Raw genomic sequence first — 18455 nt, 5'->3', positions numbered from 1 at the left:
AAAGGGATAAAGATCGATGCTGGGAATCACTACAATAAACAACAAATAAGAACTGCTAACAGATAAGAGAAGACAAAAGTAGATAGCAAAATAAAAGCAAGTATAAAAAAACCCGGCAATGGTCAGGGCATATATGCAGTAGAAAAGATAACAGATGACCAAAAAAGTGACAAACTAGGAAATATATAACTGATATAAAAACGAATGGATATGCTTGTCAGAGTTCTATGCTCTGCAGCGGAATGGTACAGGTTAATTAGGATGCTAAATAAGATAAATATATAAACATATCTCTCTTTATCTACCTATCTATCTACTATCTCTATATCTACCTATCTATCTATCTTTGCCGACATGTTATTAACTTCATTATATTTTTATTTTTGAGTGTCACATATAATTTTAGTTAACCCAAGAAGTTTGGCATAAGTAAACAGATTCCTCTTCAAAGGTTACCGTTGTGTTGAATTCATGAATTTATCGGCAATTATTCCCTCTCCGAAACTGGTCAGAAACCATCTCATGAGTGGAAAGCGCAACACTAGGCGCAGTGTGCAGCTGGGGGCGGGTGTGAGTCGTGGGACGTGAGGTGTCTGCTCTTCCCTGCTGTATTTTGAAATACTTTTCTGTGCAAGGCAAGTTTGTTAAAGTTCTTATCATGTATCTTATGCTGTACTGTAATAAGTGCACAAGATTAGCTGTAACTGGTGAAATGACTCATTCACAACCCGATAGCCTAGCTACTTTGCTTTGTTTTCTCGTGATTTTTTCTTTTTACTTAAATTCTCACATTCTTTCCCTAATACTGTAATATTATATGTGTCAATGGCAGATTCATTGTCATATTATTTATTAATATAGTAGCCTACTGCATAGTGTAAGTGCATAATGTTTTTTTTATTTTTTATTTCCAGAACGTGTCCGTGGGCATTGAGTAGGCATAGCCTACTGCATAGTGTAAGTGCATAATGCTTTTTTTTTTTTATTAATTTCCAGAACGTGTCCGTGGGCATATGCGTAGGCATAGCCTACTGCATAGTGTAAGTGCATAATTTTTTTTTATCATGTACAGGACGTCACAACATACTTACGCCAGTAATTTACAGGATGGTTGCAGCAAACAGCTATAAAAAGTGACAATTTTATACGGACTAATTAATGATTTAGATTTTTTTTTTTACTTTACTTACATTTAGCGTACTGTCAATGACTAGGATTTCTGTGTTCAGATTATGGGCCGGAGGACCAAAAAAAGTTCACGCAGTGGAATAATTACGAAGGATCAGCAGTTACATAACGGTGTTATATAGTTCATGCATCATTTGTGGCAAAGTTAACATTAACTATGGGAAAGATAACTGAGCCAGAATAATAAGGATATGGTAAATTAGAAGGGAGCTATATAGCTGATATATCATCATAATTAATATAGATTTAAATGGCTTGATATATATGTATATTGCACGATAAATATATGTATGGGAACAAATTTAGTTGAAGTTGTAATGACAACTACCTCAAACTATTACAGGTGTCTATAATTTTTGTTAAAACCATTATATTTTACTGTTGTAATTTAATCTCATCAATTCAAAGTGGACAATACAGTTTCATTATCACCAGTAATACATATATTAGGTGACTAATTGTTATACTCTTCAAGATTCTTACTTAGGTTGATTTACATGTGACATGCAAAAGTAATTTTGTAACATGGTATGATTTCTCATGCAAATTTAATTTTTATTGGTTTAGTTAAGTAACTCTAGTATACTATATTCAGAATTATAATTTCAGTCGTTGCAATACACTTATTTCTTATGTCCTTATGTATAAGCCAGTGTGGCTTGTGGTAAAAGTGGAAGGGGAAGCGGGTGAGTGGGGGCTGGGGCTAGCATATTATATATGAACTGCATGTGGGAGGCAAAGATCGGCATATGGGAGACCTATGACCGGTATACTACGTCGGGCCTCCGTTAAAACGATGAGCAAAAAGGACATCGGGCCGACGGAGTTTTGCACGTCAGGCCGCCACAACAACACACGTCAGCCCGCTGGAGGTGGAGGGCCGACGTACTTGTGTTTGCTGGGGTGACTCCAGCCCAGACAGCGAGGTAACCGTGAGCCTGAATACTATTAACAAACAAAACACGTGTTACCCTAAATAGACATAAACTAGCAGTACCAAAAAGACTAACAGGATGCCTGCCGCTATGAAAGGGGTGGGTAGGTTAATGGTGATGGCGTTCAAGACCAGAGGTTGAGGGCGGAGAGTTACACTGGAAGCCGAAGCCGGTGTCCCCCAGAGAGATCAAACAATTGATGCTACCCGGTTTCTGGCGAGATGCTTGACGCCCTAATGTTTTTAATAAATTCCGCCAAAGGCGAGACTGAAACACCCAAAGCAGGTACTCAGCAAATACTGTGATAGAAATATATATATTTTTTTTAAAGTTCAATGCTGCTTGATTTCGCAAGGCTTTCATGTAGGAAAAATTCTTAAAGAGGAGAACCTTGCAACGGTCATTTATTTTCTCTCGTTTACCAATAAATAAAACAACGAGAATGATGAACTACATTTTTATTAACAACAGTATCACTTATTGTATTGAAGTGTAATTGTTACAAGCCCAAGAGAAACAGGTAATTTACGATGATTGAAAGTATAGTTCAAGCTTCGTGGGCACAAGGACTTAATCCCTGGTGACACCTGCAAAGAATGAATGTACCCCAATGGGGAGAGGCGCGGGCCCTTTACACAGCACACAGCACAGCAAAGCTCGGGGTCACTGTATAGAATATAGATTATGAGTGTGCGCGGTTTCCTTCACGGCAGGAGCTTCGCCGGGCCCAGGTCGCGTGTGGGTGCCCGTTACTGCCACTAAACGAAGTAAGCAATGGATAACTTTGTTCTTGCATTTTAGTTAACAGCATTTAGGCTACGCATATGCATAATTAGGAATGGCAGTTAAGAGTAGCAATGATTCGGTAATTTTGGTTAATACTCATTTACATTTCTACGAGTGCATGTGCATGAAGTGTTATGCTGCCAGAACTCTTCTTTTGTGAATTTCGTGCAAAATCGTGAAGTAGGCAGATATGAAGGATGGAAAGTGGAAGTATGTCAGGTGTGCGGAGGCGACGCCCCAGGGATAAACCAGCTGCCAGTGAGGGGAGGGTATGAGGAAGGAAATGACGTGTGAAGAGGATTGTGGGCTGGGATGAGAGGAGAGAGCTAAGAGAGCAGTTTGCTTAGCATGAGGAGGGAATGGCAGATAGAAAGGATAAGGAAGGAAGGGTGGCGAGGAAAAGGGTTCATGCGGGACTGGCGTGTGTGGTAAAAGTGGCTAGGCTATATGGTGGCGACGCGATCTCTGAAGTAGGAAAAAAATGCTCATTTAAAAATGGGAAAACTAAAAGGATGAAATATTATAAGGGTAAAAGTAAAAAAAAAAAAAAGTTGATTCAAAGGTTAATACGATGTAAGAGGTGCAGTGTTTGTGTTGTAAGGATAGGAAGATGTATTGCAGGAAATGCGGTTATTTTAGCGGTTTGGGAAGAAAGATGATAGACTGCTTTTTATGACTGTCATGCTTGAGGAATGTGGCATTATTTTTTTTTATATTCACGAACATATGTTGTCGCTTTGGGACTTGAGGATTATAAATTACTTACCTGGGTCAATTTCACCTGAACTTCCCCTCCGGGTTCTGCTCCACCCCGGGGACAGGAGTGAGAGGAACTGGATGCCGTGATCAAGGGTGCGAGATTAGTGCAACCGTGGCGGGACAGGAGGGTTTTCAAGTTGCGTCAGTAATCCCAGATTGACAAGTCTGAGCCTGTCTTAGGTGACTCACAACACCACGCCAAAACGCTCGATGAAAGCCGCTGACCAAGGCAAACAGTGCCTCTATAATGGTAACCAGAAACTGTGGAAGAATTTGTTGCATATGTTTATTGCAAACCGGTCGCTGATAGATTAAAATGTTATTCATGCATTATTTTTGTTGATTATTTAAGTATACATATCAAAAGAATGACATAACCTTATAAAAGTCGACAATAGGTTTTTCTGTTAAGAAAAGAAAGCACTAGGCATCGTTTGACTGAAAATTATATTTATAATTTTTTTTTTATTATTGTGCAGTTCAACAGTGAATGCACTGCACAGGAATATTTAATGTTAAGTATCTATATTACAAGATGATGTTGATAATGATGATTGTAATATTTTTTTTTTCTGATCATGAATGATTATTATTATTATTATTATTATTATTATTATTATTATTATTATTATTATTATTATTATTTTATTATTATTATTTTATATTTATTACTGTGGGTTAAGGATCGTAAATCGTTGTTAAATATTTATTTGAACATTGATAGGTGAGATTTTCTTTTATTAATATAATTTATTTATATATAACTATAATTATATAGTTATTATTGCTAATCGCGCTCTTTAGAAGCCTTGGGGACATTGTTGATGAAGGCTACGGCATTGATGTATTGGTGGTTCTCCATTTTTTTTTAATATTGAATTATTAGTTTTGTGATTATTTATCTAACCTATATTTTGTAATACATTTTATGACAGCCATGATTACTATTTATGATGATAACAATATGTATACATACTTTTTCATTAATATTCCCAAATGTGAAAACAAGTAGAATAACGTAGCGTACTTAATTTTGTCTTATAATCATTCATAGTTATATATGACAATAGACTGAAATAATAATCCATCTATCTTGACATATTTTTGCTAAGAAATATTACGAATTTTGAAACCGACATTTTTCTGAGGTGCTCCGATAATTATATTCATACTATGAAATTTTAACAATGAAAACAATTTTATTGTGTGCAGAAGTCCGTATACTTAACCTTGCTCATCTTATGTAAAACTTTTACAATATAACGTCGGTTTTTGTTTTACTGATGGGATTTAATTGGAATAAATTCGCTCAGTGATGCAACATTTTTCAATGAATAACAAAGCCTTACGCTCACGCAGGTAGGAAGAAATATAATAAATCAGTTTATATAAAAAAAAAACGAAAAATTGTGAACTGCTGACATGATGTAGAAAAAAAGCTACGTGTTAGAACTTGCGACAGTGTAAGAGTGCTAAGTTTTCCGAGAATATTGTGATTAGTTTTGCAGCTGACTGGGCGGCGCAGGAGGACGGAAACCAAGGTGAAGGGGAGGGAAAGGCCTAGCAGAAGGGAAGAGGCCGAGGACATGTGTGGATTCTAGATGTGGAATCTTATTGACTAAATCGAGCCCCCATCCCCCCCCCCCCCACACACACACACGTGCGATGTCGCTTAAAGGACAGAAGAAAATTTGTATTTTTTGTGAAGAAAAAAATCCTTTGTTTACCGTCTCACGGGGTTGTTAGAGTTTATCAAGCGTTGGTGCTTAACCAACCAACAGAGACAATAATAGTAAATTTCATCACCATCCTCCTCCTCAGGGTAATAATAATTATACTACTACTACTGCTATTACTACTACTACTACTACTACTACTACTATTACTACTGCTACTACTACAACTACTACTGCTAATAATAATGATAATAATAATGGCACGTTATTATAATAATCTTAAAAATGATAATGTCGAATGTCGAAGCCGAAGGTTCATACTGTCGTTGTTTTGTGCACATGAACACGAAACGTTCTAAAACAGTGTATCGCCGCCTGTCAACAAACTAACGCCCATCAGCCTCTTCCGTCTCGTTCACTTCACAATGTAGCATTGGGAAGGGTGTGCCCTGTTCCATGCCCTCCTCATGTGTAAATTTAAATAACATTGCTGAAAGGTGTCACCACTGCGGAATGTTTTACTTTTAACTTAGAAAGGCGGCTGCCAGCACAGAGGTGGAAATCTTAACTGAGATCACGTATATTTGATTCAGGAATGACGGGTAGGGAAACCGTGATCCTCCTCTTCTTTCCTTCTTGCGGCGAAGTGGAAACATGAAAGGATTTCTTTGTTTATCTGTTATCTCTATGCTCGAGCCGTGCCATCTCTCCGCCTCGGGTAATGCAAAAACTTTCCCCTCATAACAGCAAACTTTTCTGCCACGTGTTATATACGTGGCCGAGGGAGATGGGCTCAGATCTCGGTGCCAGTGGAGGCTTGCGGGTACACGAGCTAGACGTTACTCGTTTATTGGGCTCTCATTTGAAAATCATATATATATATATATATATATATATATATATATATATATATATATATATATATATATATATATATATATATATATATATATATATATATATATATATATATATATATATATATATATATATATATATATATATATATATATATATATATATATATATATATATATATATATATATATATATATATATATATATATATATATATATATATATATATATATATCACGATTTCTTGGGATAAATTATAGCAGAATGAAAATGTTTTGCTTATGTTGTAATAAATTATCTAGGTGCATATTTTGACAGTAAGCTCCAAGGGGCTCTTGAGGTTAACGTTGGTATTCCTGCAAGGCGACTGCCGTTAGATTGTGATCAATCTTCCGAGGTCGAGTGTCAGCACTTCTGTTCTTCGGTGTGAAGTTGTGATGAACTCCCCTAAAAAAAATGTCAGTTACGTTTGTACAAGGGGATGATAATGTCTTCTGACTTAAAATACCAGGGAACCTCCTATTCTTGGTACAGTTTCTTCGCTCCCATTCACCTGAGAACTGATGGTAAGGACGGAGAATATTGTGAAGCGAGGCGCAAAGAATAATAACGAAATGCTGGTCTATGGAGTAAGGCAGTGTTTGCTGGCAGTATTTGCCGGGGCCCGGGTTTTTCCGGGGGTTTACGCTCATGACCCGCCGCGCGGGCGAGCACACGATTTTCCTTTCTAAGCGGGGACGCAGAGAGGCGAAGGACAACCGGCAGCCTCAGCGGCCGCTGTAAAGTAACAAGAGTGTTTTTCACAGCTCATGGCACATTCCTAAAAGAAATAAAGGCATGGACTCGCAGAACGTCTGTGTTTGTGACAGAACATGCATGAATACGCAGTTTCTTTCTCCAGAGAAGGTGTTTAGGTGACGAACGAGGAAACGGCGCGGCTGGCCACTTCTTTGAACGTCACACACACACACACACACACACACATACACACACACTTGTTTACGAAATTATTCAATTACACTGGGGCTGCAGACGATAGTTCTAAGAATTAAGAGTAAGTCAAAATCATATTGCTACAACTTGGAAAAAAAATGGTAAAGGCTGAAATGCAGTTGGTAGGAGAACGAGGTCAGCATTATCCACACTGAGTATAACGTAACAAATTATTCACGTACGACTTTCTTAAAGGAAAACTACGAAAACACAAGCAATCCTTATGAGAGAGAGAGAGAGAGAGAGCATATAAGTGCGTGTGTGTGTGTGTGTGTGTGTGTGTGTGTGTGTGTGTGTGTGTCATATATGATTAGGGGTTTTAGGATTAGTAACTTTATGCCTGAGTCATTGTCAGTTAACAAACTAACTGCACGCGCGCGCGAGTGTGTGTGTGTGTGTGTGTGTGTGTGTGTGTGTTAGGTGGAAGGCGAGAGGGATAGACGGATGGACGTGGGGGTAAGGTTGATGGATAGATGTGATGCCGTTGATGACTCGGGGCGTAAGGGAGCCATCAGGCCTTTGTGGCAGGATATTGAGTGACAGACACACACACTGACAGATACACAGACAGAGAGACGCAACGTTATATATATAGACAGGCAAGGTGGATGGAAGCACTGGTGTGTGTCGATGGAGTAAATTTAAGACCAATATCAATACCTATTTCGATACCCGATCTAAACCATTGAAGGTTATTAGAACTGTAGGCAGAATTTTCGCGGTGAAGGTTTTGCGCGACGGGGACATTACCAGTATCCTATATAAATTTACATAGCTCTTGAAAAAGTGTTATAGTTGGATACATTAGTCAGTTGGATGACATCTGTCGAAGCGTGCAAGTCATCAATTTATCAAGCATCATTCAGTCATTTTTTTCTACATCCTACATGCAAGAAATCCGTGCTTTCTGGTTTATTATATCAGAAATTGCATGATGTTACTTGCACTGAAAAGTCTGGTTGAATGCTAAATATAGAAAGATTAAATTGTCTCTTGCAAAGGTAATGTTCCCCTCCGTTGTCAGTGTTTCAGTACGAGCTCGTTAATAATCTATGTTTTGTTCTTTGGCGTGCGGAGTATTGGTCAGCGGCTCGTCATAAAGACAGTGCGATGCTTCCCTTCAGACGCCAGCAGTAAGGACTGAACACCTCACCCAGACTTATTAACAGCGGAAATTGCCGGCAGGAGGTGGATGGCGAGGAGTATATGCATAGACGAACATACGACTGGAAACGGGGAAATATAGAACAAAGGCAGAGGGGGAAAGACAGGAGACAAAAATACATATACGGTAAAAGAGAAAAAGAAATAAAAACCACGATATACATGCAAGAAAAATATAGCTTGTCGAAATAAAGGCATACAAAAAAAAAAAAAATCGAGAGAGAGAGAGAGAGAGAGAGAGAGAGAGAGAGAGAGAGAGATTTGCTCCGAAACCACTTACGTATTGTTGTGAACCATTCAGACAAAAAAATACCATCATGCACCCTCACTCCCCCTCAACACAAACAAAATCACTGAATAAAAAGGAGTCTAGTCAACAATACGATTCTTGCAGCACTGAGCCGTTGGAAACAAACAAATATAACGCACATCCACCCACCGACACACACACACACACACACACACACACACACACACAAGAAAAAAAAAAATAGACGTAGAAAGAGGAGGGCTGAGCCGGTGCAGCATTGGGGGCGGTGGAAGGAAGTGGGAAAAAAGGAAGCGAGGAGAGAGAGAAAGGAAAAGGGAGATTGCGATGGGGAAGACTCATTTGAGTAAAGTGGAGGGCTTCACAGGGGAGCTTTGGTGCTGCGGTGGTAGTGTGATGTAGCTGAAACGCAGGAGAAAGGGAAGAGTGTTTAAAGCCAGCAGTGTGAATGAAATGCGAGCTACATAAGACACTTTCAACCGCCGATAAAAGTGAGAGTTTTGGTACACGCTTCCGTATGTCGAAGAAGGGCTCAGCAAACATTGACTTCTTGGCGCATCTCTCCTGGCACGGTCTGAAGTAGCTTACCTTTCCTTTTTTTACTCCTTCCGTAATGAAATACAGAACCCTCTTAGGTGTCTGGAGGGGTAGCATTGAGTTGAATATTGCCAATTATTTTCGTTGATTATATATTTTATTTACTCCATTGACTATTGATTACATATCCCTTTCCTCTCTTTTAACAAGTTGTATTCTGCCTCTTGTAAATCTTTGCTCGTCATCATACAGCGCTGCTTTATTTACCCGGCAGTAGTGTACAGTACTTCGTTTATGCTGTCTGTGGTCTCAGCTCCACCATATAAGGGGCATTGCGTCTAGAAAGAGCTGGAAAAGTGTTGGTACCTGTTCAGTTTTTTACGTAAATTTAGTTTCCACCCCTATCACACTCCTCTCGTGGTACCTCATCTCGCTCTTTGGCAAGTACTTTTGACTCATCTTTTTGTAGGGAATCGGCTTACTGGCGTGTTTTTAAGGAAAGCGGATGAAGGGAGGTCCTCAGAGGGAGCTTTATATGAGAGGAAATGACGTGATGGAGCGTAATTTTAAAGTTCGGTCAACATTAAATAAGGGTTTGACATTATACTCTCAAGAGGAGGAGCAACGTGAGCAACAACTATGACACAAAATATAATAAGGATCACTAGGAGCGGGACAGTAAAAAATGGAATAAAATGTTTTGAAAAGTTTAAGTGCACTTAGTAAAGTTGCAAATGCAAAGACGAAATGCGAAATGGAAAACAGAAGAGAAAAAAATGATACAAAAAACTTATGTGACTTTGAAATCCTTTGGAGAGATGAAAAATATAAGAATCACGTGGAAACATAAAGAAAATAAGAATAAAGGAACACGCCTCGGTCATGGCGCAAACAAAATATATTCACCTTCTAATGGACATGTGAAGAGTCCATGCTGAGCAAATAATTGACGTTAGATGAACGGGAAGGATGCTGGCAGAGAAAATAACCTAGGAACAGGAAACAAAACCAGAGAGAGAGAGAGAGAGAGAGAGAGAGAGAGAGAGAGAGAGAGAGAGAGAGAGAGAGAGAGAGAGAGATGGTGGGGGGGGTGGGGGGTGAGGGGGGCAGTATGCAATCATCTCCACTCCATCAGTGTTCCGTGACTCTGGTCCCTAAATTCTCCCCCCTGAAGGCTCCCGTGCTCGTCCATCACCCTCGCCCCGCACACCACCTGCTCGGGGCACCGCCAGCAGTACCTTCCTGCTGCTGCATTGTTAAACCGGGCCCAACACAGCTCCCGGTAACATTTATTTGGAATGTTTTTTTGACCGGGCGTTTGCTGGCATCACTCGTAGCGTGCAGCAGCGCCATGCATCATCATCCGCCAAGATCCGTAACGACATTGATCGTCCACGCTAATCCATTGTCTTGTCGGCTTCTCACTCTGTAATTATATCCGTCCTCTGTAATCTGCGCTTCCCCGCGGTATTTTCAGTTTGCTCATATACTTTAACATTGAACTTTTTCGTGAATAGATTTACGGTGTCGTTATACAATACTTCTCGGCTTCTTATTCGTAGTTTTTAAACGAAGCTATCGACGACTGAGAGAGAGAGAGAGAGAGAGAGAGAGAGAGAGAGAGAGAGAGAGAGAGAGAGAGAGAGAGAGAGAGAGAGAGAGAGAGAGACGGAAACACGTCTATAAAATGAGATATGAAATGATTGACAATACTTTTTGCTACACGTGTGGCACAAACTCATAGACAACACATTGCTGCTGGAGGTGAGGCCGCGACTGTCACATCCATCAACGTTGACATTATCGTTGATCGCACTCCTACTGCAGGAACAATACAAATCACTGGCGTGAAGGCGAACAAGGCAAATGGTGAGAGCCACTGACTCGGCAATTCAGGTCCTTAAACTTAAGACTCCCTTCATTCCGCAGCCACGGCAGCTATATAGCGTATGGACCCAGTTTTACCTTACCTACTTCAAGTCACTTACGTTTATTGTAATATGACTGCCGTGGTTATGCAGAAATCTTCATAAAATGCAATGAAATAGTAGTCTTTGTTTAAACTGAGGGATGGTGTGTTTACACCAGTGTCCACGCATGCAGGCATGCAGGGTACAGAACTGTGAAACTGTGAATTATGAAGATAAACAGCTTATTCTGCTTTGTAAGTGTACTTTACGGAGACGTTTTGTGATATTATCGTGTCCTACTTACACGAGAAGATATCATTCAGTCGACGGGGCATACGCCAGGGGCCATGTCGTCTCGCCCACCCTACGACGCCAAGCTCGGGGGTCCCTCCGGGCAAGTCTCCATGTAGGCCCCCTTCTCTTCTTGAGTACCTCTTCGCAGGATCTATCGACTTGCTTATGCCACGAACTCTGCGGGCGCTCCCTTTGGCCTCCTCCATTTAGGATCGTGTCTTAAAGAAACAACCCCTGTAGAGAAAAGCATTGTTTAGCGATATTATTCGGATACAAAAACGTAAAGATGTGCACGATGTTCTTATTCTGCATGATAAATTTGTTGAATCAATTCTGAAATTTAAATTTTTGGTTAATGTATATAATAGCCTGCCGCCTATAGACTTTGGGACAATGGCCCCTCTCGTGAACAAACTTGCAAAGTAAGTTCAGAAAATGAACAAAGTCCTTCCCATTTTTTAATTAAAAGTCTGAGGTCTGCAATACCATAGATACTCTGAGGATGTTGAGCAATGATGTCATGAATTTAAGTAAGCAATTACTAATGTCATTTCTGGAGTGCAAGAAGCAGCTCAAGATATTCATGAAGAAGATAAGAGAATTCCTGGTGACCATGTTCTTTAGTCATCCTTCTAGAATTGTTAATACCTCCATTCAAGTACAAATTTTAAGGAGGCTAGTTCCTCATTTGACACAGACGCAAAGTGCAGTGACTTTAACAAATGTGGGGAAAGATGAAAATCTGGGTGAGTCAAGGCCCCCGTCGTTACCAACAACACCAATACGAGCAGTATTATGAGACAAGCGACATGTCAAGGTAAAATTAGTGCATAAGTGCAGTGAAGGCAATACTTCATCAACTAAGAATATGCTGGACCACCAAGAGAAGTTGCTTATCCCGCTGGGTGACAATTGTGCAGAGCAGACGCCTCATTATAACTTAGAAGATAATTGGACCATAATAGATTACACAAGAGTGAGGGAGTGTGCGGCGGCAGAAGACTTGGTGGGTGCGAGGAGCGAGCCAGAACTGTTGGTGTGTATAAGATGAGTATATACCATTGTTACTACTGATGATATCACGACCAATGTAGATATTATTTTCAGCATGACTGATAACAGTACACAACTTGATATAGAAAGGGTAGAAATTTTACATTCTTTTTATATTGTACTGTTGTATATATGGATATTCAAATTTCTGCTCATAATTGTTATTCTTGAAGTTTATCGATATAATTCGTTCTTTAACTGATTTTGATTATGACAAAATTTTTCTGCTATAAACCATTATGCTAGAGAATAACTTTGGTGACAGTGAGAAATGTGTGTAAATGTGCCAGCTATTTATTTTGAAAAGGCTCTTGTGTCCAACCTAGGGAGATGTGAAGGTGCTTTGGCTTGTATGTTGAAGAAAAAAATAATTTTAGTTAAATGTTCCTTTGCTTGATAAGGATTGAATTGTTTTACAGTAGTCAGTGGGACACCTCAGATTTCTTAATTGATGTCAATACAACATGGTCAATGCAACATGGGAAACGATCATTGATGAATATCTTCAAGGGCTGTATTTCTTTTTATTTTTTGTAGGTGCTGCCTATAGCGCCGGTAGGCTGTCTTAAGCGACCCTAGCCCGTTAGTGGCACAGGCGAATTTTATGTATAGTGACTGCCGTGATATATGACACTTGCTTGGCCCATGCTGCCCCCGGGTGCTCCACTTGGACGAAATCAGTAAAATTGGGGTTAATTGAAGATCTGGGTAACATGTAGAAAATCTTCCGCCACTCGGCGATGGTTTGAAAAATCAGTGTGTTTCGGTGGGACTCGAACCTAGGCCCACGGGCTCACCACGCCCGCGCGCTGACCACTTGGCCACCGCCTCTCAATGACGTGGATGCCTTGGAACACATTTTTTTCAATCATAATTTTACTTCGTTTTATGTTTTATGTGATTGTAATGCAGATACTTTTATGAGTAGATCATATGAATGCTTAATTAATTTATGTGAAAAGTAAACATTTGTCTTTATGGGCTTTAACATTATGAGTACCAATGCTTATACGTCTATACCGTACCGCAACTCATATTATATATGACTGGATAATTTTTTTAGAGAGAAAAACAAATGGTGTGTATGAGACTTGGCTGAAGCTTCTCTATAAACTTGTAGGATCCGATCATTTACTGGTGTTGGGAACTGTTCATTTGAGACAGAAGCCTGGCTGTATTACCAGTATGTGTGACGTTAACTTTTTGTCTGGAAATGGAGATTGGTGTTCTACGTTGGAAAAAAAGCTTATCCTGATTTTTCTGATATATTTCGCGAAGTCAATAGTAATATCAATAATTCAATTCTGAGGGGCCAATACGTGCATGCCAAAGTGCTGAACACCTGCCACGAAGTGATGAAATGCTGCGGTTACTTACTAATTATATCTAATATTCATTAAGTCGATATGCCAGAAAGATAACCGAAACGAATAACTCAAAGGTTTTACAAGTCTGTAATTGACATGTTAAATTTGTATCCAATCGCGGGATGATTACAGAAAATGGTTACTAAATGGAAGAATTAGAGGTTTTGATGATTAGAGACACATAAATAAGAGTAGGATAGATTTCATAGATGCCTTGTCTTGATGTACGTAAAAGAAAAAAAAAAAAAAAGGTCAACTTCTATTCATGACAAAAATGATTTGGGCAAGACTAAGAAGGCAATTTATATTTTAGTATGAAATTAGGCACCAAATTAAGAAAATATAATGGTCTAATATTATTGTTGGACAAAATTATGTAGCCAACAACAACAACAACAACAACTACAACTACAACTACTACTTCTATTACTTCTACTATAGTCTGTTTCATTCCGTCTGACCACTCGGGAACGTAGATGTGGCACCCGCGCATTGTTAGTTCATGAATGCGTGAAGATCAACTTTTTATTTTCAGTGATATATAGTTGAATGTTTGTGTACAAAGAACCCTCAAGCCCTCTTATGTAAAACGTAAACATAACGATTTGCATCGATAATATACCATACAAGCACAAGAAAGACGACGACGAATACTACCAGCAAAAGCATGCCAGTATTCATATGCAATCAGTAACGGTGCTGCACTGGTTCACCTGACACTCTCAGTCCAATCGTGATAGCAAATTTCATTTATTTCGAGCTAGCGATTCTCGTTTAGGCTGACCACAGTGGCTTCTCACGTATCGGGGTTCAATGGGAAATCGCTGCCCCTGAAAGCTCAAGACTCAATGCGAATTAACCAGGTTGCTGAATCCTTTGTCATGACTCACGCTACCTGTTATGAAGACTGCGATGGATAGATTGGCAGCTGACTACGAAGCACACCATCCGGACTCGCGAAAGAAATGACAAGCAAAAATAGTTGAATATACCGACGGCGAGGAATAGTTCTCAAGCAGCAGTCTCAGGCTGAATGAAAAAAAGGTCTTACACATTTTTTTCTTTTTAATTAGAGGCATTGTATCGTGTTTCATTGTTGCATATTTATCATAATTAAGAGGAATAAAACGTGTGTGTGTGTGTGTGTGTGTGTGTGTGTGTGTGTGTGTGTGTGTGTGTGTGTGTGCCAGTAGGCGTGAACTGGATGTATATATCACGGCCTTGGAGGAACCGCAGATATACACTGAAATTGAAAACTCCCTCGCCGAGAAAATTTTGTTTACATTGTTACATGCGGATTCTGAGGTCCCAGGGATTTGCTAGGCGCCGCACAATGCCTCCTGTAACTCACTGCAATGGTTGAGGCGGGGAATTACACTGAGGCGCCTGGAGGACCTTGTGTAAGTGTAAACCTCCACTCGTTATATTGTTTTTTATTATTATTATTTCTTTTTTATGCGGCGGAAGGATGAAGCCCCTTAGGGAGTTTACTCGTGTCTCTCTCTCTCTCTCTCTCTCTCTCTCTCTCTCTCTCTCTCTCTCTCTCTCTCTCTCTCTCTCTCTCTCTCTCTCTCTCTCTCTCTCTCTCTCTCTCTCTCTCTCTCTCTCTCTCTCTCTCTCTCTCTCTCTCTAAATTCTTAGAGTCTGGCAATATGCTAAAGTGAAATTTCTACTATCAATGACGTTCCTGGTTTATGAAAAAGGGGTGAGCAGGATAAAGGGGAAAGTGCAATATTTTTTTTTTTTTTTTACGTTTCGAACTATAGCGCTGATGGTCGGCCCCAGCCCGATACGGCGCGGGGAAGTGTTTATAGTTGCGCCATCTTGCTTGGCTCATGCTGCCCACCCCGGTGCTCATCTTTGAGCCTCTATTTAGAGAGAGAATCTAGAGTCCTGGTTGATAGGTGGTCTTCAGAACAGCATTTGGATAGTCTTAGGCCACTTGGTGGTGTCTGAAGAAAAATCCCAGCAGTGGCGGCGGCCAGAATGCGAACCTGCGTCCTCCTGGACGCGGCAGGAGGACGCGGCGCCGGCACGCTAACCACTTAGCCACCACCTACCCGATGGCACTGCCAGGCACTTTAAGGGATGGTACTGTATGTAAACTGGTACATGCAAATAGAGAGCACGGCAGTAACATGAAGAAAAATAACATTTTCAATAAAAAAAATATCCTTTTTAATGTTAACAATAAGGGCGTGATGTTAAATGGAAAAAGTAATGTGAAGTTTGGAGCATATGTTACAGCTGCGCGTGGCCTCGGTGTTCATCTCTTGTCACAATGATCCTTGAGCCTGTGGTGGATGAGAACCCATAACCCCGGGACACTGCATATGCAACGTCTGAGTTGCCATAGTTTACCTTCCCCAGGTTTCCCCAGGTACCCATCTACCGGCCAGCCCGAACGGGAAGATGAACAGCTTAGTGAGATGAGCGCCGACTGCCTGAGCCGGGATTCGAATTCAGGCCAGTGAATTCGTAGCGAGGCGTGCTAATCACTACACCATGGAAGGAGTAAATTTTATTTTTATTACTAAACAAAATTGTAAACCCACAAGGAGAAGCTCCGGACTCAGCCTGGGCTCGATGCAACGGAGGATACTCAAGCAGCGTCGTATGCAAAAAGTAAATGCTCACCGCAGGGCGCCTGAAGCAAATATTGATAATTTACTGGCGGCGGCGAGGTCATGTATTTGTTAGCGAGGCCAAGCAGAAGCTCATATTTTTGCCGACTCGTGCTCCGCCTCGGCGCAAGGCAGCCAGCATGGCCCGCCGGGAAACGAGGAAGCCGCAAACATTTTACGATGTACGTTGCACAAATTCCATATTTCATGATAAAACTGTATGAACTATATCAGTAGTGTTATCTGCTTTACACATCGATGCCGTCTTTGTTAAATACATATACGAACACCATTTATTGCATGACTTTAACTTCCTTTTTTAAAATTCATTGTATCGGAAAATATTACCTGTGCTACAATACTCAACAGTACACTTCGTGTTTCGCTTCAAAGAGCTGTGTGCTCCCTGCTGTTCTTTCAGTATCCGTAATGTGCTCTTTAGCGGCCAGCAATATTTATGTGCAAGGTAAATGACTTCGTACTTTTTTTCCTAAGTTTTAGTTGCTGTTTCCCTTTTCGACTTCATTGTTGTTATTTACCTCATTATGACTGCCACACCATCATGATCACTGTCTCAGTTTTTTATCCTGAATGAGAACCGTACGCGAGAGGTGGGAGGCAGATGGATAAAAAAAACGTGCGAGATGTATAAATTAATTGGTTTTATTGTATGTGTGTGCATATGTGTGTGTGTGTGTGTGTGTGTGTGTGAGAGAGAGAGAGAGAGAGAGAGAGAGAGAGAGAGAGAGAGAGGCATCATTGGGACATAGGATGTGATAAGTTTTAAAGAAATAAGGGAATGCAAACGAAATTTGTCTTGACAGATATAACGGAAAAACATGAATGAAACAGTGCTTTAATAGTGCCCGACTTTTTTATTCAGAAGTGCTGAACATATCCTTAAAAATATATTCAGCCTGGTTTATTACCGATGCGCCTCCGCAGTGCAGTGGTTAGCGTCCTTGAGTACAAATCTGCGGACCTGGGTTCGAATCCTGACCTGGGAAGTCGGTGTGAAGCCCACCCAGTTGTTCATCCTTCCTCTCGGTATGGTCGATAAATGGGTATCTGGGTAAACCTAGGAAAGGTTAACTGTGATAGCCCGGATGTTACACTGGCCATGCGTCGGGTTAATGGGTTCTCTCCTACTACACTAACTACAGCTATACCGTATTTCACAACATTTCCTTTATCACCAATGTATACTTTTACTGTATGTCCCACTTGTCCCTGCATGTGATTTTTTGCTTTATCTCAAATGTCCCACTTTCCTTTTTACAATCTCATTTCCACTTTTTTTTCCCATGTGTCATACAGACCATCAGCTCCTATATATTAATCCTTTCTCTATGTCCAAAATTATTGCATTATCCCTTATCTCCTCTAACACCCACTCCATATATTCCTTGATACATACTCTTCCTGTATCACTCGTTCACTTTAATCAGGTGCTTTATATGATTTTACTTTTTCTTTTCTTTAAATTTCTTTTCTCCCAGCCCTCTTCTCGTATCTTCTTTTTCCATTCACATATCTTTCATTGACACTTTTTCCCTATCTTATCAGTACCTAGCTGCAGTGTACTTAGGAGCAAAGGGACAGGAGAAGGATTAACCTGCAAGATCAGTGGATAAATAGTTTAGACTTTAGATGAAGATGGAATGGACTGTGTAAGACAAGGTAGAAGACCTAACAAAAATATACAAGGGGTCAAGAGAGATGAAATGAGGAGGCAGGGATTTATTGATGAATGTGGGAAATAAGACAAAATAAAATAAAGAGATAGAACGAGAATCTGATTTAAATGAATAGGTAAGAGCCCGAGGAAGTATATTAAGGAGACAAGGCGAGGTCTCTCTCTCTCTCTCTCTCTCTCTCTCTCTCTCTCTCTCTCTCTCTCTCTCTCTCTCTCTCTCTCTCTCTCTCTCTCTCTCTCTCTCTCTCTCTCTCTCTCTCTCTCTCTCTCTCTCTCTCTCTCTCTCTCTCTCTCTCTCTCTCATTGTTCATACAAATGCCCAAGACCTGGGCAAGGATGTACAATTG

Source organism: Eriocheir sinensis, chromosome 3, assembly GCF_024679095.1.
Source record: "Eriocheir sinensis breed Jianghai 21 chromosome 3, ASM2467909v1, whole genome shotgun sequence".
NCBI lineage: Eukaryota > Metazoa > Arthropoda > Malacostraca > Decapoda > Varunidae > Eriocheir > Eriocheir sinensis.
This window is presented reverse-complemented; position numbering follows the sequence as displayed.